Here is a 25,769-nt window from a genome sequence, read left to right on the forward strand (position 1 = left end):
GTCAAAGAAGGTGGTGGCTGGTCCTGGGGGGCGGTAAATGACAGCCAGATGGAGGTTGGAGGGGGAGTAGATGCGCACACAGTGCACCTCAAAAGAGGGGAGAGTAATGGAGGGTGGCAGTGGGGTATGAGTGAAGGAGCAGTTAACTGACAGGAGAAAACCTACTCCTCCACCATGCTTACCATGGGAGCGGGGGGGTTAGAAAGATGGAATCCACCGTACGAAAGTGCAGCTGGGGAGGCCGTGTCACAGGGGGTGAGCCAGGTTTCGGCGATGCCGAGGAAGGAGAGATTGTTAGTAATGAAAAGATCATGGATGTAGGAAAGTTTGTTGCACACGGAGCGAGCGTTCCATAGAGCTTCTGTTAGTGGGACTGGGGAAGCGGGGGCTGGGTGGATGGGTATAAGGTTTGAAAGGTTGTGAGAGTTTGTGACAGATCGTGGATAGGAGGCGGAAGTGACTGTGGGGATGTGCTGAGGAGGACCAGGATTTGGAGAGATATCGCCAGCAGTTAGAAGGAGCAGGGAAAGTATTAGCAGGTGGGACCAGGAGAGGCCGTGAGGTGGCTGTCTGTGTTTGGAGACACTGGAGTGAATATTGAGGAATAGTTCTGAGGAGGAAGTGAGATGAATGGGGAGGATGGAGGGAGAGATGAAGAGTTCCTTACTAGGTGTAGAGATTAGGGGGGTTAGTAGAAAGTGGAGGACTCTAGGGGAGAGAGTGAAAACAAACAGAAACATTGTTTACTTTGCCTGGGTATCCTGTTTCCTTTTGTTTCCTTCAGGTTCAATTCAGGATTAATTCAATGCCACACTTGTATGATCACACTTGGTGATACACACTGGCCAGACTATGTCACCAGACTGAAGCCCCCGTCTCACATAGCGAGATCGCTAGCGAGATCGCTGCTGTGTCACGGTTTTCGTGACGCAACAGCGACCTCACCAGCGATGTCGCTATGTGTGACACTTTGCAGCGATCAGGCCCCTGCTGTGAGGTCGCTGATCGCTGCAAAGTGTCCTGGACCATTTTTTGGTCGTTGCCCTTCCGCTGGTCAGCACACATCGCTGTGTGTGACCAGCGGGAGCAGCGATCAGGCTGGTAACCATGATAAACATCGGGTTACTAGGGGCACACGCGCACCTAGTAACCCGTTGTTTATCATGGTTACGAGCCTGCTAAAGTGATCGGTAACCTCCTGCTCACTGTAGCAGAGTGGTAACCATGGTAAACATCGGGTTACTAGGTGCGCGTGTGCCCCTAGTAACCCGATGTTTATCATGGTTACCAGCCTGCTAAAGTGAGCGGTAACCTCCCGCTCACTGTAGCAGAGTGGTAACCATGGTAAACAACGGGTTACTAGGTGCACGTCTGCCCCTAGTAACCTGATGTTTACCATGGTTACCAGCCTGCTCCTGCTTCAGCAGCAGGCTGGTAACCAGAAGCAGGACATTGTGGAAAGATTCTTTCCACGATGTCGCTGCTCCCCTGATCGTTGGTAAGCCTGCCTGTTTGACAGCTCACCAGCGACCACATAGCGATGCAGCAACGATCCCTGACAGGTCATATCATTGTCGGGATCGTTGCAGCATCGCTAAGTGTGACGGGGCCTTTAGACCTCACAATATATATGCTAGAAATGTATTCAGCTGTTAAGCAGAGGGGAGAGGCCTCTGACCCATGTGTATCAGATAAGTGCAAATTGGGCCAGATGCAGGACTTAACACAAGCAAAGCAAAACAGGCTGGCCATAAAGAAAAAAAAAGTGTTGAACACGGGTCGTGCTGTGGTCAACTTACAAACATGCCAGGTTAGTGCAGACAGGAATGGCAAGATAGATCACACATTTAGAAAGCTGGGTGTTGTACCAGGTTAGTTCAGACAGGAAAGGCAAGATAGATCACACTGATATGCTGAATTCAGTGTTTATCTGGAATGTGTCTGTGTCCTGTAGCGTTGTAGAACCTTATACTTTATCGGATGCAACACTACCTCAGTATTCATGAGTTGTACTTCTAGCCGTAGCATCCCATTGCCGTTTGACAGATTTCTCCCTATCAAGAGCCCAGCAGCTCATAAATACAGAAGCAGTGCTGCATTAGTTCAGCATGAAGCTGGTGACAGATTCCTGTTAAAGGCTAATAACATATGTAAATTCCTTTTTTAAGTTAAAGGTGTTAATGGTTACTTGAGTTAAAAGAAGGTGGCAAAGGATGCAATTCTCATTCCTTCATTAATTTTAAGACCTTCTTATATGCACTTTGCAACCTGCTTCTAGTTTTAGACTAAAAGAATACACATGTCCATAAGACTCCATTGCCTTATTAAAATCGTAGCCCATATGTGAGAGTATATTGCTAAAAAAGTTGTGGTATGGCATTACATAAAAGACACCAGGAGTATGTACATCACATATGATACACGGGGCATATAAATCACATATGAGAGGCTGGGGCTGCAGTATTTACATTACATGGGAGATGCTGGGGTGCAGCCTACACATCTCATGGGAGATGCTGGGACTGAAGCCTATACATCACATTGGAGACGCTTTGACTGCAGCTTATGCATCACATGGGAGAGGTTGGGGCTGCAGCATATACATCACATGATAAATTCTGGGGCTGCATCCTATACATCACGAGAGATGCTGCGGCTGCTGCCTAAACATTGCATTGAAGATGCTAGGGATGCAGCTTATACTGGCACTTGCGAGTGTCAGGACAGAATCCCTCATTGCCTGCGCCGCAGCCTTCTTCAGTGAATGCTGTGTGCGTGTGCTTGTGTGACACCCCAGGGGTCTGGTTGCCACAGTGATAGAGATATTACGTCTGAGAGCAGGTGGGAGGTCCTTTGGTCAGGGATCCTGTGCATGCCACACCTCCTGCCCAGTCTTGGGAGGGGAAGGACTTCCCCTATATAAACCTGGGGCTGAGGCAGGGTAGGGAGTTCTGAGAGGAGAAGACAGGGAGCAGAGCTGCTCTATGGGCTCTGCTCCACAGGCAGGCCCTGTCCTGGGGCCTGAGCCTGGAGTCAAGGAGAGTAGAGACAAGAAACAGCAGAAGCAATACTACTACGAGTCAGGGGCTGGCAGCTGCAGAGCTCGCCCTGACTGAGAAGCTTTCTTACCGGACCCGGCGTCCGAGGCTGTGGGGACTAACTCTTACCCAGCAGCAGAAGCCGACCGGCAGGGGATTTCAGGTCCTCAGGCCCAGAAACCCGAAGGCACGGTCACACGCGTGGGACCAGCACCGCCATCGTGGAGCGGAAGCCATTAGAAGGCCCCGAGTCACCGGCCATACGGGTGAGCACCACACGGTACACTCAGGGACGTGGGCTACTTATATCCGCTTCTAGCAAGGTAGCCAGAAGAGTACAGTCAGTTTGGGAGGCCTACAACTCCGCCTGGCCAGGGGAGATCCCATCTGCTCAAGGACTGACCAGGCCCCGTTCACTAGCAAGTACTCCGGGAGGGTCTATCGTTGTTACCAGTAAAGACCCTGAATTACACCGCACCGTCTCTGAGTGGTTCCTGCTACCCCCATCATCCACATCTGCTGCCCTGAGGCCATACCCCTCCCGTTGGGGGTTATACCATCTACGCTGCACCATCCATCCACCGGCCTCAGCGGACTGTCCTGCAGCGGCAGCTCCATAGCTGCATTCAACGGGTGGCGTAGTCGTCCTACATCTACCGCTGTTACATCGCCGCTCAGTTTGACTCCCTGGGCACGGACCGGGTCACCGCCACGAGACTACAACCCTCAAGAGATCCGGCTCCGGGTAAGCTCCCGCGTGCGCAACGCAGCGCGACACAGGCCCAGGGGCGCGTCAACTTTGGCGTAGTCGGCAGGATTTCGTGCCCGCAACCACCGGGTACTGCGTGCCTGAAAAAGAGACTTTTCAAACTTACCAGTGGTGAAGATTCCCGCCATCTGTGAAGATTCCCGCCATCCGTGGAGTTTTCCCGCCATCCGGCGCCATCTTCTGCCTTCTTCCCGCCATCCGAGGAGTTTTCCCGCCATCCGGCGCCATCTTCTGCCTTCTTCCCGCCATCCGAGGAGTTTTCCCGCCATCCGGCGCCATCTTGGAGACGCCACGCGGGAAGAAGAGGGGCGTGGACTCCGAAAGCGCGCGAGAACTGAAGCCCCGCCTCACGTCCGGACGTTGCGTAAGGTCCTGGAAGGAGCCCAGCAGACGCCGACGTCACAGGAGCGCGACGCCAGGTCCTCTACCCCGACGATTGACTGCGGAGCCGCGGCCTACGGAAGAGGATCTCCGGAAGGTAGGCCACGGTCCACTAGGGGGGAGGAGGACACCAGGAACGGACAGCAAGATGGCGGACCGGCAGCAGACTAAGCTGCCCAGCATCGGCAGTGCCCCAGTCGTCGCCGGCCCCGACCAGTGCCGGGAGAAGACGCGTGACGCAGGAGCGGTCGCGGGAGCAGGTAAGAGGAGTCTCCCTGTCCCGGACGCTGCCAGCGTCAGCCTGCTCCCGGGCCCCCTGGTGGAGCCGCCGATTCCGGGCGCTGCAGACACCGACCTGCTCCAGCCCCCGCAACAAGCCCTGCGGCCAAGCCCTCCAGCCCTGGGCACTACCACCACCAGCCCGCGCCCAGGCCCAAAGTCGCACTCTCTGACCCCGGGCGTCATCAACGGCGACCCTCTCCAGGCCCGGTCGCAAGGCCTAGTGAACCAGGGCGCCGCTGTTCCAACAGTGCCCTCTACTTCCAAAGCACCCCCGGCCTGGTCGCAAGGCCGAGTACCCCCGGGCGCTGCCGCCCCTACGGCGCCCTCAACCTCCACAGTGCCACCCCTGGGCGCAGATCTTTTCGCACAACATGCCAGCCCGGACGGGCACCGCAGACGTGATCTCTATCCGGGTGATGTGGTTACTTTCACCCGGCATAAGGGTGCCAAAGGACTGTACGCCCTCCATGTACACCGTCTGACTGAGGAGGAGCTGCAGTACTACCAATACGAGGAAGGCCAAGAGGACCCGGACGGGTCTGAAGCCTACACACAAGAAGGAGCAGGAGGATGCCGTTACTGAAGTACGGTAAAGTGGAACTGTACATAGTTACCCGTAGGGGTACTTGTGTTGCTAATTAAAATATGGTCCCCGTTGGGACAAGTGTGAACTGTTCCCGTGTGTCCCCTATCCTTAACCAGGCTGAGGACTGTGAGCAGCCATCCCATCTCCCCACAGGCTGAGGACTGTGAGCAGCCAATCCTTATCCCCACTGGCCGAGGACTGAGAGTGGCCATATCTTGTAAATATTATGTGTTTCCAGTTATTTATAGGAGTCCTTGGTGGATTTACCGGGAATCCTTTGTACAGTTAGTGGAGCGTAACCCAGGATGGACTAAAAGACTGTTAAGGACTCGGGGTAGGACAGACCCCTACCTGGTTACGTCTCCCTGTTTTGGTGAAATGGACACCTTGCTTTTCAAAACTGCACCCGGTTGCGGACACGCCGTAACCATCTTATGTGTTTTTCTTATTGTATTGTTATTGTTATACCTTGTTATGTTTTTCTAAAAAAATATGTTTAGTCCCGGAGTACTAAATTTCACTAGGGGGGAATGTGACACCCCAGGGGTCTGGTTGCCACAGTGATAGAGATATTACGTCTGAGAGCAGGTGGGAGGTCCTTTGGTCAGGGATCCTGTGCATGCCACACCTCCTGCCCAGTCTTGGGAGGGGAAGGACTTCCCCTATATAAACCTGGGGCTGAGGCAGGGTAGGGAGTTCTGAGAGGAGAAGACAGGGAGCAGAGCTGCTCTATGGGCTCTGCTCCACAGGCAGGCCCTGTCCTGGGGCCTGAGCCTGGAGTCAAGGAGAGTAGAGACAAGAAACAGCAGAAGCAATACTACTACGAGTCAGGGGCTGGCAGCTGCAGAGCTCGCCCTGACTGAGAAGCTTTCTTACCGGACCCGGCGTCCGAGGCTGTGGGGACTAACTCTTACCCAGCAGCAGAAGCCGACCGGCAGGGGATTTCAGGTCCTCAGGCCCAGAAACCCGAAGGCACGGTCACACGCGTGGGACCAGCACCGCCATCGTGGAGCGGAAGCCATTAGAAGGCCCCGAGTCACCGGCCATACGGGTGAGCACCACACGGTACACTCAGGGACGTGGGCTACTTATATCCGCTTCTAGCAAGGTAGCCAGAAGAGTACAGTCAGTTTGGGAGGCCTACAACTCCGCCTGGCCAGGGGAGATCCCATCTGCTCAAGGACTGACCAGGCCCCGTTCACTAGCAAGTACTCCGGGAGGGTCTATCGTTGTTACCAGTAAAGACCCTGAATTACACCGCACCGTCTCTGAGTGGTTCCTGCTACCCCCATCATCCACATCTGCTGCCCTGAGGCCATACCCCTCCCGTTGGGGGTTATACCATCTACGCTGCACCATCCATCCACCGGCCTCAGCGGACTGTCCTGCAGCGGCAGCTCCATAGCTGCATTCAACGGGTGGCGTAGTCGTCCTACATCTACCGCTGTTACATCGCCGCTCAGTTTGACTCCCTGGGCACGGACCGGGTCACCGCCACGAGACTACAACCCTCAAGAGATCCGGCTCCGGGTAAGCTCCCGCGTGCGCAACGCAGCGCGACACAGGCCCAGGGGCGCGTCACTTGCTGTGTAATTAGAAATTAGCTGGACCGCCGGCCCAAACACTTTGGTCTACCCAGGGGTCTTAGAAAAGGTCTTTGCAGGCTGTAAATGACCCACGGGCCGGAGGTTCCCCACCCATGCATTAGCAGATACTTTACAAGCTTTTCAATAATTTTTCATTATGTCTTCTTTAATTAGATATCAATCAAACTGTAGCATTCAATACCTATAGGCTATAATGATATAATTTTAAATAAATATGGCATATAAAGCTACTGAAAAGCTCCCTACAGTAAATACATTTGGGCCTTTTCCTGGTGCATAGATTAAACGGAGAAAAAAAAAACTTGACATGAATAGGGTACTGTTATGAATGTTTACACGCGAGAAATGCCACACCTGCATCCAACTGTACAGACTAGGTCCTAGCCACACAACTAAAAACACCACCTTGGACCTAACTCCCTAAAAGGCCATCGAGGGGTTTCTCGTACCTGTTGAGGAACCAGAGTGGAGGCCGCAACACACTGCCAACAAGGGAAAGTAAAGTGTGAAGAAAGATGCGAAAGCCCAAGGTGAGAAACTAAGACAGATTCATATAGGGTAGAGAGGGAAAATTACGGAGAGCCAAAAATAAAAGAAACAAGTATAATCTCGCAGAAACCCAACAGTGGGAAAAGGAAAAGGTACTGGGAGGGAAAGCAAACATACTCACTGCAAGAATACAACTGGAGTTTACCAAGCAAGGTAAACCCCTTAGCTAAAGGGCTGGAACTCCTGAACACACATCTACCAAGAGGAAAAGCCAGCAAGGAAGTGCAGTGAAGGGTGAACATATAAAACCCCACCCAAAATGTGATAGGGCAAACCAAAACCCGGAAAATGAAAAACACCTGGAGAGGACCAAACCAAGAAAGGAAAACAAAGACAATAGAAACCATCAGTATTTGGACAGGGAAGAAAGGACAATAACTCAGCAGACAGAGGATCTGACCATGCGGCAACAGGTCACCGGATCAAAATCTCAAACCAAGCTATGACAGATTCTATCTCTTTTGAGTGCATCCCTCCCTGTTATACATGCTGATTTATATTTCCGTGACTCCAGGATGCTACTGTACATCCTATTTGATCTGCCCTCTCTGAATACTTGGATGCTTTCCCTTTCTCCACTTTTTAATCTGCTTCATACATCTGCCTCCCCTCTTTTCTTTTCTCTCTAGTAGTATGATAAGTGAAGGAGAAGCAGAGAGTTGCACACACTCCAACACAACATTTTTAAATGGATAGTATTTAAAAGATTGCTTGTTTTTACATTTTTGGAAGTGAACAGTGCTAAGGTATCCTTTATATTTAGAGCTTTTTATCAAGAAATACATTTTTTTCTGAATGATAAAAATGATACTGCTTTTTCATCAAATTTGTTTTTTTGTATCATGGCTTAAGACACACACAGAGATACACCTTTTTTATGGCATGTTCTTTGGGGGTTTTCACAGTTTTTAGATAAAAATACTGCAGTTAGATGTTGCTTTAACCTTTTACTTCCCAGGCAGCTTTAACCTTAGTGGAAAGTCCTATTTTCTAAATCTGACATCCCAGTGATTCTGAGACACATTGTACTTTATGTTAGTGTTAATCTTAGGTCAAAATGTTTTGCATGTATTTGTAAAAAAAAACTCAAATTTGCCAAAATATCTGAATAATTAGCAAATTTCAACCTTTGAATTTATATTAAAATATTTAATTGTAACCCCTGTGAGGGGAGACTGGTGAACAGAAACTGAATCTGATAGGAACAGACAGTGTTTCTCAGTAAGAGACATTAGCCCTTGCTTAGCTGCATTGCCTTGGCAACCTGGAAGAGGAGGAGCATCAGCTGAAGATAGGACTGATTGGCTGAGTAAACTGGAGAAGAAGGGAGGAGGAGACAGTACCAGAGAACATGATGGCTGTCAGACATTACTGAGAGGAAACAGCAGTGAACCATAAGAAGGGCACAGTGTGCGGACTAATAGTTCTGCAGCTCCATGTGAGAGGACAGTGAGCCTTGGAGCTGCATCACAACTATAGACCAGCCAGGTTGCCCAGGGTTGCTCACCTACTCCTGGCTTCTCATGAAGGAGAAGAACTCTGCCTTGCTTCCCTAGGCAACTGAATCCTGAAGCTCCAGGCTTGAACCCTGTGTGAATGCAAAACCGCCACATCAAGGAGTGAGTAGCTCGCTGGGACTTGTGGTTCCACTCAGCAATTATATAAGAGCTCTCTATAAGGGAACATTGCTGGGACTTATGGTTCAACACACTTGGAGTTATAATAGGACCAGCTTTGGAGGGAATCTTGTTCCTATGGTATTATGTGCACCAATGGATTCTGATAAAGCGCCATCACTCGCGGCAACCGGGCCCCAACATTGAACTGTGTTGTTTCCATTGGTGCAGCCATTTATAGTTGAACCAGTATTTGTTAGGAGTGTGCTTGTTGCTATTTAATAGGAAAGCGTCATCCCAAACATTCACATTAACTGCAAAGCCCTATATTGTATTTGTGCAGTACTTATAGATTGTGTAATACTATTTGTTTTATTGTTACTTGCTATTCTCATTACCATATTGACCACTTATCTGCTTTATAAATAAACCTGTTAGTTGTTCCAACCTCATCTCTTGTGAGTGTATATGGAGTGTGGACAGGGGTTTCCCAAGTCGACCGCTGGCAGAAGAGGAAGACCCTCCTGCATCCCATTATTGCTTCCAGCAAGATTCGGGTGAAGGCACTGCGCCATATTGAGGTGACCCTGCCCATGGAGGCGGCTTAAAGGGGTATTACATAATAAATAACTTTGATATGTATAAATCCTAAAAAAGGCCAAAAATAGATGAACAATTATATACCTAAATAGTGCAAAAAATACACTTATTACATAAGTTAATAAATAATTATGGAGCAGAAATACAACAATGAGGCAGTAAGCCTTCAAAAATCCTTGAAGTAAAGTCGGACCACTTAAAAACCTAAGATAATTGTAGCGTCGGCGTCCCTGCCTCCTGCTAGGCAGGGACGCTGTTCCCCTCACCTCTCCGCTCCGTGCCCGGCGTCTTCCTCCCGCTCTGCTGGCAGCACGCGCTCCGCCCCGGTCACTGTGCTTAGGGCGCGCGCACGTGCGCTCCCCCTCTCTTGAAGGGGCCGCGCGCGCCGCCCTAAGGAGTCCCCGGCCAATGGCCGGAGGACCTCTCCATATATAAGGCACCTCCTCCAAGATGGAGGTGCCCGAGCAATGTTGTTGCAAAGCCTTCACTCTGCTTCAGCCCTCAGGTCCCGTTTCCAGCTACCTGCCTGCTAGCCTACCTGGAGGCTCTGCCGTCACTTGCCGTGACCACCTGCCAGTCCAGAGACTCTTGCCCGCTCACCTGGGAGCGCTCACCTGCTACCTGCCTGCTAGCCTACCTGGAGGCTCTGCCGTCACTTGCCGTGACCACCTGCCAGTCCAGAGACTCTTGCCCGCTCACCTAGGAGCGCTCACCTGCTACCTGCCTGCTAGCCTACCTGGAGGCTCTGCCGTCACTTGCTGTGACCACCTACCTGTCCAGAGACTCTTGCCCGCTCACCTAGGAGCGCTCACCTGCTACCTGCCTGCTAGCCTACCTGGAGGCTCTGCCGTCACTTGCCGTGACCACCTGCCTGTCCAGAGACTCTTGCCCGCTCACCTGGGAGCGCTCACCTGCTACCTGCCTGCTAGCCTACCTGGAGGCTCTGCCGTCACTTGCCGTGACCACCTGCCCGTCCAGAGACTCTTGCCCACTCACCTGGGGGCGTCCACCTGCTACCTGTCTGCTAGTCTACCCAGAGACTGTCCCTGTCACTTGCCGTGACTACCTGCCCTTCTACCCAGAGACTGTCCCTGTCACTTGCCGTGACTACCTGCCCGTCTTCCCTGGGAGCCACCCGCTTCCTTACAAGGACCGCCCCCTTGTATAGTTGCTCAGAGGTTCCGCCTCCCAGACCCGTTACAGTTTGCTCGGGCCATGGAACCCGGTGGCACCCAAGCTCCCTCGCTCTCGGACCTATGTCATGAACTTTCCCGGCAGAGGTCCCAACAGGAGTCCATCCTGAGTCACCTGCGGAATGTCAACTCTCGCCTGGACACTCTGACTGCTCCACCAGCAACCACCGCTAGTGTCATGACTCGCAACCCGGCAGCGCCGCTGCCCACCAATACCATGGTATCCTGCCCCGGACCCCGGCTTTCTGCACCTCCTCGCTTTGGAGGCGATCCCGCTCAAGCTCGGGGCTTCATAAACCAGTGCACTCTGCACTTTGAACTCCTGTCTCACCAGTTTATCTCCGACCGGGCCAAAGTAGCCTTCTTTATGTCCCATCTCACGGGGGAGGCACTGGCTTGGCTAAATCCTCTATGGGAGAGAGGAGACCCCCTGGTGTCCGACCTGCCAGCCTTTCTCACGGCTTTCCGGAAAGTCTTCGATGAACCCGGACAGAAGACCTCATCCGCATCATCTCTGCTACGCCTCCATCAAGGAAATCTCACCGTGGGTCAATATGCCATACGGTTCCGTACCCTTGTTTCGGAGCTGGCCTGGGATAACGACGCCCTGGTGTCTGTCTTCTGGGAGGGTCTGTCCGGCCGTATTAAAGATGAACTCGCCGGTCGGGACATTCCTACCACTCTCGACGACTTAATAACACTTGCCACCCGGATTGACATCCGGTTCCAGGAGCGCGCCAAAGAGGTCACCCGTGAGAGGAGGTTTCCACGTCTAGCCCCTACCTTCCAGAAACCCGTCACTCCCTCCGTTACTCCCCAGGCACACTCACCTGAGCCTATGCAGGTCGACCAGACCAAGATGGTCAAAACCCGTCAAGACTTACGCCGTGCTGAGGGGAGCTGCTTCTACTGTGGCAGTAAGGAGCACCGGATCCGTTCCTGCCCAGAGAGGTCGGGAAACGCCTGTGTATAGGATCGCTCAGAGAGGTCACCCTAGACAAAAGTAAACCCTCTCCATCCCTGATGCTGTCAGTCTCTATCATCTGCGGAGAGAACCGCTATTTTGAACTGGCTCAACTTGACTCAGGAGCTGCTGGAAATCTCATCTCTCAATCCCTGGTAGAAAAATACCGCATTCCCACCAAACCTCTGGCCGTACCTTTATCTGTTGCCGCTGTGGATGGGGGCCTCTTACCACATCCCATCCAACTCATCACCGAATCTCTAACTCTACAGGTGAGAATGCTGCATTCTGAGAGCATCTCCTTTCATGTTCTGCCTGGACTCTCTCACGCACTCTTGCTAGGCCTACCTTGGCTCCAGAAACATGCACCCGTGCTTGACTGGCAGACCGGAGAAGTCCTTCGCTGGGGACAGGACTGCCATAAGACTTGTCTAGTTCCCGTTCATCCTGCTCGTCCTTCTCCTACCCCAGTCAATCTACCCGGTCTACCGGTTCCCTATTGGTCTTATGCGGATGTCTTCAATAAAAAAGAAGCAGAGACATTACCCCCTCATAGACCATACGACTGCCCGATCGACCTGATACCCGGCTCTACTCCTCCCCGTGGGTGTATCTACCCTTTGTCCGCTGCAGAGACCCGGTCCATGTCAGAATATATTGAGGAGAACCTGGCCCGGGGATTTATCCGGAAATCTACCTCCCCGGCGGGAGCAGGCTTCTTCTTCGTCAAAAAGGACGGCTCACTCCGTTCATGTATAGATTATAGAGGCCTTAACCAGATTACAGTGAAGAATAAATACCCCCTCCCGCTCATTCCTGAATTATTTGACCGTCTGAGGGGGGCTAGAATCTTCACCAAACTGGATCTCCATGGGGCGTATAACTTGGTCCATATCCATCAGGGGGATGAGTGGAAGACGGCATTCAACACCCAGGACGGCCACTATGAGTACCTTGTAATGCCCTTCGGTCTCTGTAACGCTCCTGCCGTCTTTCAAGAGTTGGTCAATGACATCTTCCGTGACCTTCTCTACTCCTGCGTGGTGGTGTACCTGGACGACATCTTGGTCTTCTCTCCGGACCTTCCTCCTCACCGGAGGGATGTTCGTCAGGTCCTGCTCAAGCTCAGGTAGAACCACCTCTACGCTAAATATGAGAAGTGCATCTTTGAGCAGACCTCTCTTCCATTTCTGGGCTACATAATCTCTCAGACCGGCCTACAAATGGATCCTGAGAAACTGTCTGCCATCCAGAAGTGGCTCCGACCAGAGGGGTTGAAGGCTATTCAGCGGTTCCTGGGCTTCCCCAACTATTACCGCCTCTTCATACCGCACTTCTCTTCCCGGACTGCCCCTATCTCTGCGCTCACCCGTAAGGGTACTAATCCCAGAGAATGGCCGCCCGAAGCAGAGGAAGCCTTTCTTTCCTTAAAACAGGCTTTCTCCTCCGCCCCGGTGCTGCATCGTCCGGACGGCAACAAACAATTCTTCCTAGAAGTTGACGCTTCCTCCTCCGGAGCCGGGGCGGTACTTACCCAAAAATCATCTTCCGGAAGAATGGTAACCTGCGGCTTTTTCTCCAAACTCTTCTCCTCTTCTGAGCGCAATTATTCTATAGGAGACCGAGAATTATTGGCCATTAAGCTGGCACTGGAGGAGTGGCGTTACCTGCTCGAGGGGGCTCTTCACCCGGTAATAATTTACACAGACCACAAGAACTTGGCCTATCTCCAGAACGCCCAGAGACTTAACCCGCGCCAAGCCCGGTGGTCCTTGTTTTTTGCCCGCTTTGATTTCGTTCTTCATTTTCGCCCGGCTGACAAAAACATCAAAGCTGACGCCTTGTCCCGATCCTTCCTGGTGTCTGATCTTGAGGAGGAGCCTAAACACATCATCGATCCCGCCAGAGTAATGCAGGTGGCCCCCGTGAGTCTAAATCGTCTCCCTCCCGGTAAGACGTTCGTAACGGTACCTGATCGGGAGAAGATCCTACACTGGGGTCACTCGTCTAAGCTAGCTGGCCACGCCGGTCAGAAAAAGACCCTCCAGTTTATTACCCGGCACTACTGGTGGCCTACCCTGCACAAGGACGTAACAGACTTTGTTTCTGCCTGTGTGTCCTGCGCCCGCAACAAGGTTCCGAGACACCTGCCAGCCGGTCTCCTCCTTCCTCTTCCAGTACCTGCTGCCCCCTGGCAGCATATACCTATGGACTTCATAACAGATCTCCCTGTCTCTGCCGGTTGTACGGTCATTTGGGTGGTCGCTGACCGCTTTTCCAAAATGGCTCATTTCATTCCCCTGCCAGGCCTCCCGTCTGCACCCGAGCTGGCTAAAGACTTTATCCGCCACATCTTCCGTCTCCATGGCCTGCCCCTCCACATCGTGTCGGATCGTGGGGTTCAGTTCACCTCACGCTTCTGGAGAGCCACATGTAAGCTGCTAGACGTCACCCTGGACTTCTCCTCCGCTTACCACCCACAGTCCAATGGTCAAGTGGAGTGGATCAATCAGATCCTGACCAGTTACCTCCGGCACTTCGTTAATGCCCACCATTCAGACTGGGTGGATCTCCTACCATGGGCCGAATTCTCTTACAATAATCACGAGAGCGAATCTTCCTCCAAATCCCCGTTTTTTGTAGTCTTCGGTCAGCATCCTCGGATCCCATTTCCCGTCTCCACCTCGGTGGACAATCCGGCTGCGGAATCTCTCGTTAGCAAATTTTCCTCCATTTGGGAGAGTACCCGATCCGCACTCCTTCAGTCGTCCGAGCGGATGAAAAAACACGCTGACAAAAAACGCCTGGATCCTCCACAATTCCGTCCTGGAGATAAAGTCTGGCTCTCGTCCAAGTATGTACGGCTCAAGATTCCTTCCTACAAGTTAGGGCCTCGGTTCATCGGCCCACTGGAGGTTATCAAACAGATCAACCCGGTGGCCTATAAATTGAAACTCCCGGCCAACTTGCGGATCCCTAACTCCTTCCATGTATCTCTCCTCAAACCCGTGGTACTTAACTCTTTTTCCAAGTCTACAGGTACGCCTCCTGCTCCGGTTTCCGCTGAAAACGAGTTTGAGGTAGAGAACATTCTGGCCACCAAAAGGGTAAGAGGAAAGACCTTTTTTCTAGTAGATTGGAAGGGGTTTGGTCCTGAGGAGAGAACGTGGGAGCCCCGGGAGAACATACATGCCCCTCTCATCCTTGGTAAATTTCTTTCTGGCCTAAAAAAGGGGGGGCCTAAAGGGGGGGGGGGTACTGTAGCGTCGGCGTCCCTGCCTCCTGCTAGGCAGGGACGCTGTTCCCCTCACCTCTCCGCTCCGTGCCCGGCGTCTTCTTCCCGCTCTGCTGGCAGCGCGCGCTCCACCCCGGTCAATGTGCTTAGGGCGCGCGCGCGCTCCCCCTCTCTTAAAGGGGCCGCGCGCGCCGCCCTAAGGAGTCCCCGGCCAATGGCCGGAGGACCTCTCCATATATAAGGCACCTCCTCCAAGATGGAGGTGCCCGAGCAATGTTGTTGCAAAGCCTTCACTCTGCTTCAGCCCTCAGGTCCCATTTCCAGCTACCTGCCTGCTAGCCTACCTGGAGGCTCTGCCGTCACTTGCCGTGACCACCTGCCAGTCCAGAGACTCTTGCCCGCTCACCTGGGAGCGCTCACCTGCTACCTGCCTGCTAGCCTACCTGGAGGCTCTGCTGTCACTTGCCGTGACCACCTGCCAGTCCAGAGACTCTTGCCCGCTCACCTGGGAGCGCTCACCTGCTACCTGCCTGCTAGCCTACCTGGAGGCTCTGCCGTCACTTGCTGTGACCACCTGCCTGTCCAGAGACTCTTGCCCGCTCACCTGGGAGCGCTCACCTGCTACCTGCCTGCTAGCCTACCTGGAGGCTCTGCCGTCACTTGCCGTGACCACCTGCCTGTCCAGAGACTCTTGCCCGCTCACCTGGGAGCGCTCACCTGCTACCTGCTTGCTAGCCTACCTGGAGGCTCTGCCGTCACTTGCCGTGACCACCTGCCCGTCCAGAGACTCTTGCCCGCTCACCTGGGAGCGTCCACCTGCTACCTGTCTGCTAGTCTACCCAGAGACTGTCCCTGTCACTTGCCGTGACTACCTGCCCTTCTACCCAGAGACTGTCCCTGTCACTTGCCGTGACTACCTGCCCGTCTTCCCTGGGAGCCACCCGCTTCCTTACAAGGACCGCCCCCTTGTATAGTTGCTCAGAGGTTCCGCCTCCCAAACCTGTTACAATAATTCAGATTTCGGTATCCTCTCCCGAACAGAATCTAGTGTTCTTAGAGTCTTTTCAGGGGTCTCATAAGATAGATATCTCCAAGGAATGGTGTTAGCTCCTCCACAATTTACAGCATCCAGGTGAATAATTCCCCGCGATACTCCAAAAATAAAATAGCTCTTTAAAGTAATTTTAAAGTCCATAAAACTGCCTGCCTCATGTAACTTGCTTTACTCAAGGTTTTGCCTCTCTGACTTTTTCTAGGCAAAAGAATCCTTTATAGCTAAAGCTTTTATATCAAGAACTTCTTTTTTTTATGAATGATAGCAATAACTATAATACTTTTCCATCAAAATAGGTTTTCTGTCATGGCTTATCTCCTTCACGACCTATGACGTATAGGTACATGAAAATAATGTGTGGCGGGCACCACCCAAATAAGCTATGGAGTCAACTCAATGCGTATAATAAATCTGAATTGAGAAAAAAAAAAACTAAGATACGCAACAACCGGGGATTCCAACGGCTCAATAAATATCATAAATATCAATCAGTAGTGAAATCAAATAACCTTTATTAACACATAATATCACAGACAAAGTTAATTAAGAACATTTAAAACCACCAAAGGCAATAAGAAATAGTCCCAGGCTAAAGATAAATAGCCGGGATACTATCAACCTCCTAGGACACAGGTACTTTAATTAAAGATAAACAAATACACAGCAACACAAAGTAGTTGTAGATACTGCATGCATGTTAGAAGCAAAGTTTACATAAATATGTACGCTGTAATCTGTATGAAGACCATCATCCCAACAAGGTGCTACCTGTAACGCAAATGAATATCACACAATATAAGCTGCATGTGAAAATGCCCCTGCAACAGATAGCTGACGGATATCGTCAGGCAATGCAAGCTGCATGAGAATAATACTTCTGCAACAAATAACTAACAGGTATAATGACAAGTAGCACCAATAGGTACATATAGCATAAAGCGTGAGATGTAAGCTATGATGAATAAATATTCACAGAAAACAACCTGAAAAAGTGGCTAAATGCAAAATTTCATAGGCATGCGGTTGTCGACTAAAGGATCCATGTAAGGATAAAGTCACCTGAATAAATAACCTAGGGAGGTATCAGATACCCCATGCGTATCGCTACATGTGCATGTAGCTTCCTCAGGGGCAAAAAGTGCAAGTACTTGGCATCCAATGCCTCAATATATATGTGTCAAACAGGTAGGTTATCAAATTAGAATCAATAATTCTCACCTGGAAGTAAGCAAGTATAGGTACGTCATAGGTCGTGTCCCTGCATTGGATGTGGGCTCCGGCGCTGAGACCGTATCTTTTCCGGCACATGACAGCTGATTTGATCAGCTGTCATGTGCCCCTAACAGCTGCAGGTGCAATCGCTAGCCACCTGTGGCTGTTAACATGTTAAATGCCGCAATCAATCTCTGACAGCAGCATTTAACACGATCCCACTGGAAGCGCGTCACATACCCCACCCAACGGCACCCCTGTCACATAATTGCGCGGCACCGATGGGTTGGCATGACAACCAGGGGTCTGCAGAAGACCCCCGTGCTTGTCATTGCAGATCTGCTATGAACGCCGGCGACATGTCTAGTTTACATCAGAACAATATTTGAAATATAATTTTTTTAGTTATGAAGTTAAAAGGGTTAAAGGTTGACCAGCGATTTCTAATTTTTCGAACAAAATTTACAAAACCATTTTTTTAGAGACCACATCATATTTGAAGTGATTTTGGGGGGCCTATATGACAGAAAACATCCAAAAGTGACACCATTCTAAAAACTGCAGCCCTCAAGGTGCCCAACACCACATTCAAGAAGTTTATTAACTCTTCAGGTGCTTCACAGGAACTGAAGCAATGTGGAAGGAAAAAATTAACATTTAACTTTTTTTTCACAAAAATTTTACTTTAGATCCAATTCTTTTTATTTTCAAAAAGGTGACAGGAGAAAATGGACCCCAAAATTTGTTGTTCAATTCCTTCTAAGCATGCCCCATATGTGGGGGAAAACCACTGTTTGGGCGCATGGCAGGTCTCAGAAGGGAAGAAGTACTGTTTGACTTTTTGAGCGCAAAATTGTCTGGAATTGAGAGCGGACACTATGTTACGTTTGGAGAGCTTGTACAGTTTATTTCCATACCTGGCCTTCTTACTGGGCAGGTATTGCCGGAATTTAAGCCTCTCCTTGAAATGGATTAGGGACTAATCCACGCAGATGTCTCTTCCGGGCACGTACACCTCAGCAACCTTGTTGCTGAAGTGACCAATGACCAGGCAAACTTTGAAAAGTCGGTCAAAGTTTGGGTCATCTCGGGGAGAACAGTGTGCATTATCATTGTAATGCAAAAAAATGTTGGATTGTCTGAAATCGTTTACGGGGTCATAGCCATGCGGAACACTGGAGTGTTGTATAAAACATCAACACTCCAATATTGCCGAAGTTCTGGCTTCTTCACTAGCCCCATGTGAAAGACCAGGCCCCAGAACGTCATCATTTCTACTGCGTCTACAGGGGTCCAGTTAGAAAAGGATGAAGGGCGGTTTTGTGCCAAAAATTGCTGGGCATACAAATTTGTTTGGGTCATCATGACGTTTACAAAATCCTCAGAGAAAAAGACTTTGATAAAGTCTATTTCTGTGAGGCCGGTGGTGTCAAATTTGATTCCTGATTGTGCCACAAAATCAGGAATCAGTGGCTTATAATCTTTGGTGGGTTAGGTCCATACGGGGTCAATAACTGTGATCCGTGGTTCATTTTCTGTCCTGGGGCGTCTGCGTGGTGGTCCAGTATCACTTGAGGAAGAGGGGGAGGAGGAAAAATAAAGGCAGGTGGGATCCTCTCCCTCACTATCAATGTCGGAGGCAAGGAAGCCGTATGCCTCCTCCGCTGAATACAGTGTTAGGTGTGAGTGGGACATTTTTTCACGTATGTAGTGTTTGTGTGTGTATCAGATTTTATTCAAGTGTGTGTGTGTGAGTGTTTGGTGTAAACTTTTTTTATATGGAAGAGAAAATAAAAGAATATAAAAAACAAATTTACTATACAGACGTCAGTAAAAAAACAAAATTACTGAGCATCCACAACTATCTGACATTAACCCTGTAGTAGTAGTCGTCGATTACTACAGTATATTTGTACTGTCCCTAATCTAGTCCTATCAACTATTCTAAATAAAAAATGTTTAATTCGTTTTTCCCTCCATAAAAAAAGCAACAACCGAAGGTCAATCACTGATGTGTGTCAGTGATCAGAGCTTGACGGCTGTAGAATGCACGCACAGATGTGGTACAAACAGGGGATAAAAAAAATAGACAGGAAAAAAAAAGTCCTTGCCAAAAGCGAGCATTATCAGCGCTCGACAGCTGTACGACATAAACACGGATGTGATTCTTTTTTTCTGCGCTGACACTAACCATAACTACACTGCTCAAAAAAATAAAGGGAACACTTAAACAACAGAATATAACTCCAAGTAAATCAAACTTCTGTGAAATCAAACTGTCCACTTAGGAAGCAACACTGATTGACAATCAATTTCAAATGCTGTTGTGCAAAAGGAATAGACAATAGATGGAAATTATTGGCAATTATGAACACACCCTCAATAAAGGAGTGGTTCTGCAGGTGGGGACCACAGACCACATCTCAGTACCAATGCTTTCTGGCTGATGTTTTGATCACTTTTGAATGTTGGTTGTGCTTTCACACTTGTGGTAGCATGAGACGGACTCTACAACCCACAGAAGTTGCTCGGGTAGTGCAGCTCATCCAGGATGGCACATCAATGCGAGCTATGGCAAGAAGGTTTGCTGTGTCTGTCAGCGTAGTGTCCTGAGGCTGGAGGCGCTACCAGGAGACAGGCCAGTACACCAGGAGATGTAGAGGGGGCCGTAGGAGGGCAACAACCCAGCAGCAGGACCGTTACCTCCGCCTTTGTGCAAGGAGGAACAGGAGGAGCACTGCCAGAGCCCTGCAAAATGACCTCCAGCAGGCCACAAATGTGCATGTGTCTGCACAAACTGTTAGAAACCGACTCCATGAGGGTGGTATGAAGGCCCGACGTCCACAGATGGGGGTTGTGCTCACAGCCCGACGCTTGGCATTTGCCACAAAACACCAGGATTGGCAAAGTCGCCACTGGCGCCCTGTGCTCTTCACAGATGAAATCAGGTTCACACTGAGCACATGTGACAGACGTGACTGAGTCTGGAGATGCCGTGGCGAGCGATCTTCAGCCTGCAACATCCTTCAGCATGACCGGTTTGGCAGTCGGTCAGTAATGGTGTGGGGTGGCATTTCTTTGGAGGGCCGCACAGCCCTCCATGTGCTCGCCAGAGGTAGCCTGACTGCCATTAGGTACCGAGATGAGATCCTCAGACCCCTTGTGAGACCATATGCTGGTGAGGTTGGCCCTGGGTTCCTCCTAATGCAGGACAATGCCAGACCTCATGTGGCTGAAGTGTGTCAGCAGTTCCTGCAAGATGAAGGCATTGAAGCTATGGACTGGCCCGCCCATTCCCCAGACCTGAATCCGATTGAGCACATCTGGGACATCATGTCTCGCTCCATCCACCAACGTCACGTTGCACCACAGACTGTCCAGGAGTTGGTGGATGCTTTAGTCCAGGTCTGGGAGGAGATCCCACAGGAGACCATCCGCAACCTCATCAGGAGCATGCCCAGGCATTGTAGGGAGGTCATACAGGCACGTGGAGGCCACACACAATACTGAGCCTCATTTTGACTTGTTTTAAGGACATTACATCAAAGTTGGATCAGCCTGTAGTGTATTTTTCCACTTTAATTTTGGGGGTGACTCCAAATCCAGGCCTCTATTGGTTAATAGATTTGATTTCCATTGATGATTTTTGTGTGATTTTGTTGTAAGCACATTCAACTTTGTACAGAACAAAGTATTCAATCAGAATATTTCATTTATTCAGACCTAGGATGTGTTATTTGAGTGTTCCCTTTATTTTTTTTGAGCAGTGTATATTCAGTAAAAAATACTGTAGTAGACGCTGATTACTGCGGTATATTTTTACTGTCCCTAATCTAATCCTATCAGCTATTCTAAATTATTTCTTTCAATTTCTTTTTATTTACACAAAAAAAAACAACAACCAGAGGTGTTCAGAGCTTGACGGCTGTAGGACACACGCATGGATGTGGTTCAAAAAGGGGATAAAAAAATAGACAGGAAAAAAAGTCCTTGCCAAAAGCGAGCATGGATGGTAATCAGTGATGTGCGTCTGATCAGCGGCTCGGCGGCTGTAGGACGCACACACAGAGAGGTGCAAAAGGAAGGGGGCGTTGGAAATAGACAGGGACAAAAAAAATCCTGGAAAACAGAAAGCACAAGTGCAGATCAGTGATTTGCTTCACTTATCAGTGCTTCGCGGTTGCAAGGTGCACGCGCGGAGATGGTGCAAAGGGAGGGGGGAGAAAAAATAGAGACAAAAAAAAATCATGGAAAATAGCGGACAGGAGTACAGATCAGTGATTTGCGTCACTGATCAGCGCTCAGCAGCTGCAGGATGCACGAAAAAGAAAAAAACTGCCAAAAAAACGAGTGATCAAGTACTGATAAGCGATCAAGTACTGATCAGTGCTCGGCGGCAGAAGGGTGGGGTGGATAGGGGTGGAGAGGGGGAAAAAGGGCGGGTAAGGTGGGAGAGGAGGATTGGGGTTGTAAGGCGGCGGTGTTCACACCGTGCAGTAACTGAGGCAGTGACCCAAGCAAGTCCAACATAAACAGCTTTATTCAGCAACTCATGGGTAAACAGAAAAGTCCTCCGGTTCGAGGCCGGGTTAACACGAGTCCTTAAACAACGGTTGCCGGGGGCAACGGCAGCGCCGGGCCACTCAGAGCCTGACAGGTGCAGAGCCTTCCCAGGCGTGGGTTCAGCCACACTCTATCCTGCTGAGCTTTCCTGGTATGCTCCTAGCAGGTTTCAACATAGAGCAACACTAATCCTTAGTGCAGGGTTTTTAACCCCTTAAGCCCCGCGGGTGGTTTGCACGTTAATGACCGGGCCAATTTTTACAATTCTGACCACTGTCACTTTATGAGGTAATTACTCTGGAACGCTTCAACGGATCCCCCTGATTCTGAGATTGTTTTTTCGTGACATATTGTACTTCATGATTGTGGAAAAATTTCTTCGATATCACTTGCGTTTATTTGTGAAAAAAACGGAAATTTGGCGAAAATTTTGAAAATTTTGCAATTTTCAAAATTTGAATTTTTAAGCCCTGAAATCAGAGCGATATGTCACACAAAAGAGTTAATAAATAACATTTCCCACATGTCTACTTTACATCAGCACAATTTTGGAACCAAAATTTTTTTTTGTTAGGGAGCTATAAGGGTTAAAAGTTGACCAGCGATTTCTCATTTTTCCAACAAAATTTACAAAACCATTTTTTTAGGGACCACATCACATTTGAAGTCACTTGGAGAGGTCTTTTTGACAGAAAATACCCAAAAGTGACACCATTCTAAAAACTGCACCCCTCAAGGTGCTCAAAACCACATTCAAGAACTTTATTAACCCTTCAGGTGCTTCACAGGAATTTTTTGAATGTGGAAGAAAAAAATGAACATTTAACTTTTTTCACAAAAATGTTACTTTAGACCCAATTTTTTTTATTTTCACAGGGGTAACAAGAAAAAATGGACCCCAAAATCTGTTGTGCAATTTCCCCTGGGCACGCAGATACCCAATATTTGGGGAAAAAACACTGTTTGGGCGCACGGCAGGGCTCGGAAGGGAAGGAGCGCCATTTGACTTTTTGATTGTAAAATTTGCTTGAATAATTAGCGGACGCCATGTTGTGTTTGGAGAGCCCCTGTGTGCCCAAACTTTGGAGCTCCCCCACAAGTGACCCCATTTTGGAAACTAGACCCCCCAAGGCACCTTTATAGATGCATAGTGAGCACTTGGAACCCCCAGGTACTTCACAAATTGATTCGTAAAAATGAAAAAGTGAAAAAAAAAACACTTTTTCATTTTTACGAATCAATTTGTGAAGCACCTAGGGGTTCCAAGTGCTCACTATGCATCTAGATAGGTGCCTTGGGGGGTCTAGTTTCCAAAATGGGGTCACTTGTGGGGGAGCTCCTATGTTTGGACACACAGGGACTCTCTAAATACAACATGGTATCCGCTAACAAATTGAATGGAAAATCGGCTCAAATTGTTAGCGGACACCACATTGCGTTTGGAGAGCCCCTCTGTGCCCAAACTTTGGAGCTCCCCCACAAGTGACCCCATTTTGGAAACTAGACCCCCCAAGGCACCTTTATAGATGCATAGTGAGCACTTGGAACCCCCAGGTGCTTCACAAATTGATTCGTAAAAATGAAAAAGTGAAAAAAAAAACACTTTTTCATTTTTACGAATCAATTTGTGAAGCACCTGGGGTTCCAAGTGCTCACTATGCATCTAGATAGGTGCCTTGGGGGGTCTAGTTTCCAAAATGGGGTCACTTGTGGGGGAGCTCCTATGTTTTGACACACAGGGACTCTCTAAATACAACATGGTATCCGCTAACAAATTGAATGGAAAATCGTCTCAAATTGTTAGCGGACACCACATTGCGTTTGGAGAGCCCCTCTGTGCCCAAACTTTGGAGCTCCCCCACAAGTGACCCCATTTTGGAAACTAGACCCCCCAAGGCACCTTTCTAGATGCATAGTGAGCACTTGGAACCCCAGGTGCTTCACAAATTGATTCGTAAAAATGAAAAAGTGAAAAAAAAACACTTTTTCATTTTTGCGAATCAATTTGTGAAGCACCTAGGGGTTCCAAGTGCTCACTATGCATCTAGATAGGTGCCTTGGGGGGTCTAGTTTCCAAAATGGGGTCACTTGTGCGGGAGCTCCAATGTTTGGGCACACAGGGACTCTCTAAATGCAACATGGTATCTGCTAACAAATTGAGCCGACAATTTGTTAGCGGATATCATGTTGCATTTAGAGAGTCCCTGTGTGCCCAAACATTGGAGCTCCCACACAAGTGACCCCATTTTGGAAACTAGACCCCCCAAGGACCTATCCAGATTCATAGTGAGCACTTGGAACCCCAGGTGCTTCACAAATTGATTCATAAAAATGAAAGTGTTTTTTTTTTCACTTTTTCATTTTTCCGAATCAATTTGTGAAGCACCTGGGAGTTCCAAGTGCTCACTATGCATCTAGATAGGTGCCTTGGGGGGTCTAGTTTCCAAAATGGGGTCACTTGTGAGGGAGCTGCAATGTTTGGGCACACAGGGGCTCTCCAAACGCAACATGGCGTCCGCTAACAATTTGAGCCGATTTTCCATTCAATTTGTTAGCGGACACCATGTCGCGTTTGGAGAGCCTGTGATGTGCCTAAACAGTGGAGCTCCCCCACAAGTGTCCCCATTTTGGAAACTATACCCCTCAAGGATTTTATTAAGGTGTATAGTGAACATTTTGAACCCAGAGGTACGGCACAGAATTTGTTTACATTAGGTCATCATATTGAATGAGTTGTCATTATTCTTGAGCGCAAGTGCTCGCTACTTGAGTTTGCATCGGGTACTCAGGTATGCACCATGTACAGCGTGTACTCGAGTGACATGCTCGAGTCCCTGCTCCGCATGTTTCACGGTTATTAGACACCCAAAAAAAAAACATGCGGGGATCGCTCGTGCATGGCAGGCAATCCCCGTAAAGTTTTTTGGCCGCGAAGCATATGGGGCAGAGACTCGAGCATGTCACTCAAATACCCACGATACTCAATGCATACCAGAGCACCCGATGCAAACTCAAGTAGCGAGCACTTGCTCTCAACACTAGTCGCCATATCGTCATCTTTTTTTCTTACTTTTGAAAAAAATCCCAACCCCAGCCCTAACCCTAGCACAACCCTAGCCCTAGCACAACCCTAGCCCTAGCACAACCCTAGCCCTAGCACAACCCTAGCCCCAGCACAACCCTAGCCCCAGCACAACCCTAGCCCCAGCACAACCCTAGCCCCAAACCCAGCCCTAACCCTAGCCCAATCCTAACCCAAGAGTTTATTTTTGACGCCGTTCCTTGTGCGGTATAAGTGATTAGACGACTTTATTCTTCGGGTCGGTGTGATTACAGCAATGCCAGAATCATATGGGGTTTTTATGACTGACAGCTGTCACACACTAAAAGACGCATTTTTTGTAAAATCTAGTTTTTGCATCGCCATATTTTGAGAGCTATAATTTTTCCAGATTTTGGCAGAAAGTCATGTGACGGCTCATTTTTTGCGAGATGACTTGACGTTGTTAATGGTGCCATTTTCAGGCACGTGACATTTTTTGATCGCTTTCTATTCCGATTTTTGGGAGGCAGAATAAACAAAAACCAACAATTCAGGAATTGTTTTTTTTTTTTTTTTTTTTATTCTGTTCCGCGTGTGGTAAAATTGATGAGGTAGCTTTATTCTTCGGGTCAGTACGTTTACAGTGGTACCACATTTGTATCATTTTTCTATGTTTTGGCGCTTATACACAATAAAAGCTATTTTATAGAAAAAAATATTTTTTAGCATCGCTTTATTCTGAGAGCTATAACTTTTTTATTTTTCGGCTGATGGAGCTGTATGGTGGCTTGTTTTTTGCGGGACGAGATGACGTTTTCAGCGGTATAATTTTTATTTATATGCGTCTTTTTGATCGCGTGTTATTCCACTTTTTGTTTGGCGGTATGGTGATAAAGCGTTGTTTTTTGCTTCGTTTTTTTTTTTTTTTTTTTTACCGTGTTCACTGAAGGGGTTAACTAGTGGGACAGTTTTATAGGTCAGGTTGTTCCGGACGCGGCGATACCAAATATGTGTACTTTTATTGTTTTTTTTTGTTTTTTTTTATAATAATATTTATTGATGGGTACATTATATTTT

At 49.1% G+C, this 25,769-nt stretch overlaps 1 long non-coding RNA gene across 1 annotated transcript in view; it reads right to left on the minus strand.

Moving 5' to 3' along the window:
* The window catches only part of LOC141252965 (uncharacterized), a 53,954-nt gene extending 36,760 nt beyond the window's left edge, over positions 1-17,194 (minus strand). Inside the window, exon 1 of the long non-coding RNA XR_012314172.1 lies at positions 17,093-17,194. This is a non-coding gene — a long non-coding RNA (uncharacterized lncRNA). The remainder of the gene's footprint in view (positions 1-17,092) is intronic.
* Positions 17,195-25,769: the final 8,575 nt, after the last annotated feature.

The sequence above is a fragment of the Phyllobates terribilis genome, unplaced genomic scaffold (genome assembly GCF_046119375.1).
Source record: "Phyllobates terribilis strain yellow unplaced genomic scaffold, ASM4611937v1 Scaffold_2__4_contigs__length_985480577, whole genome shotgun sequence".
Taxonomy (NCBI): domain Eukaryota; kingdom Metazoa; phylum Chordata; class Amphibia; order Anura; family Dendrobatidae; genus Phyllobates; species Phyllobates terribilis.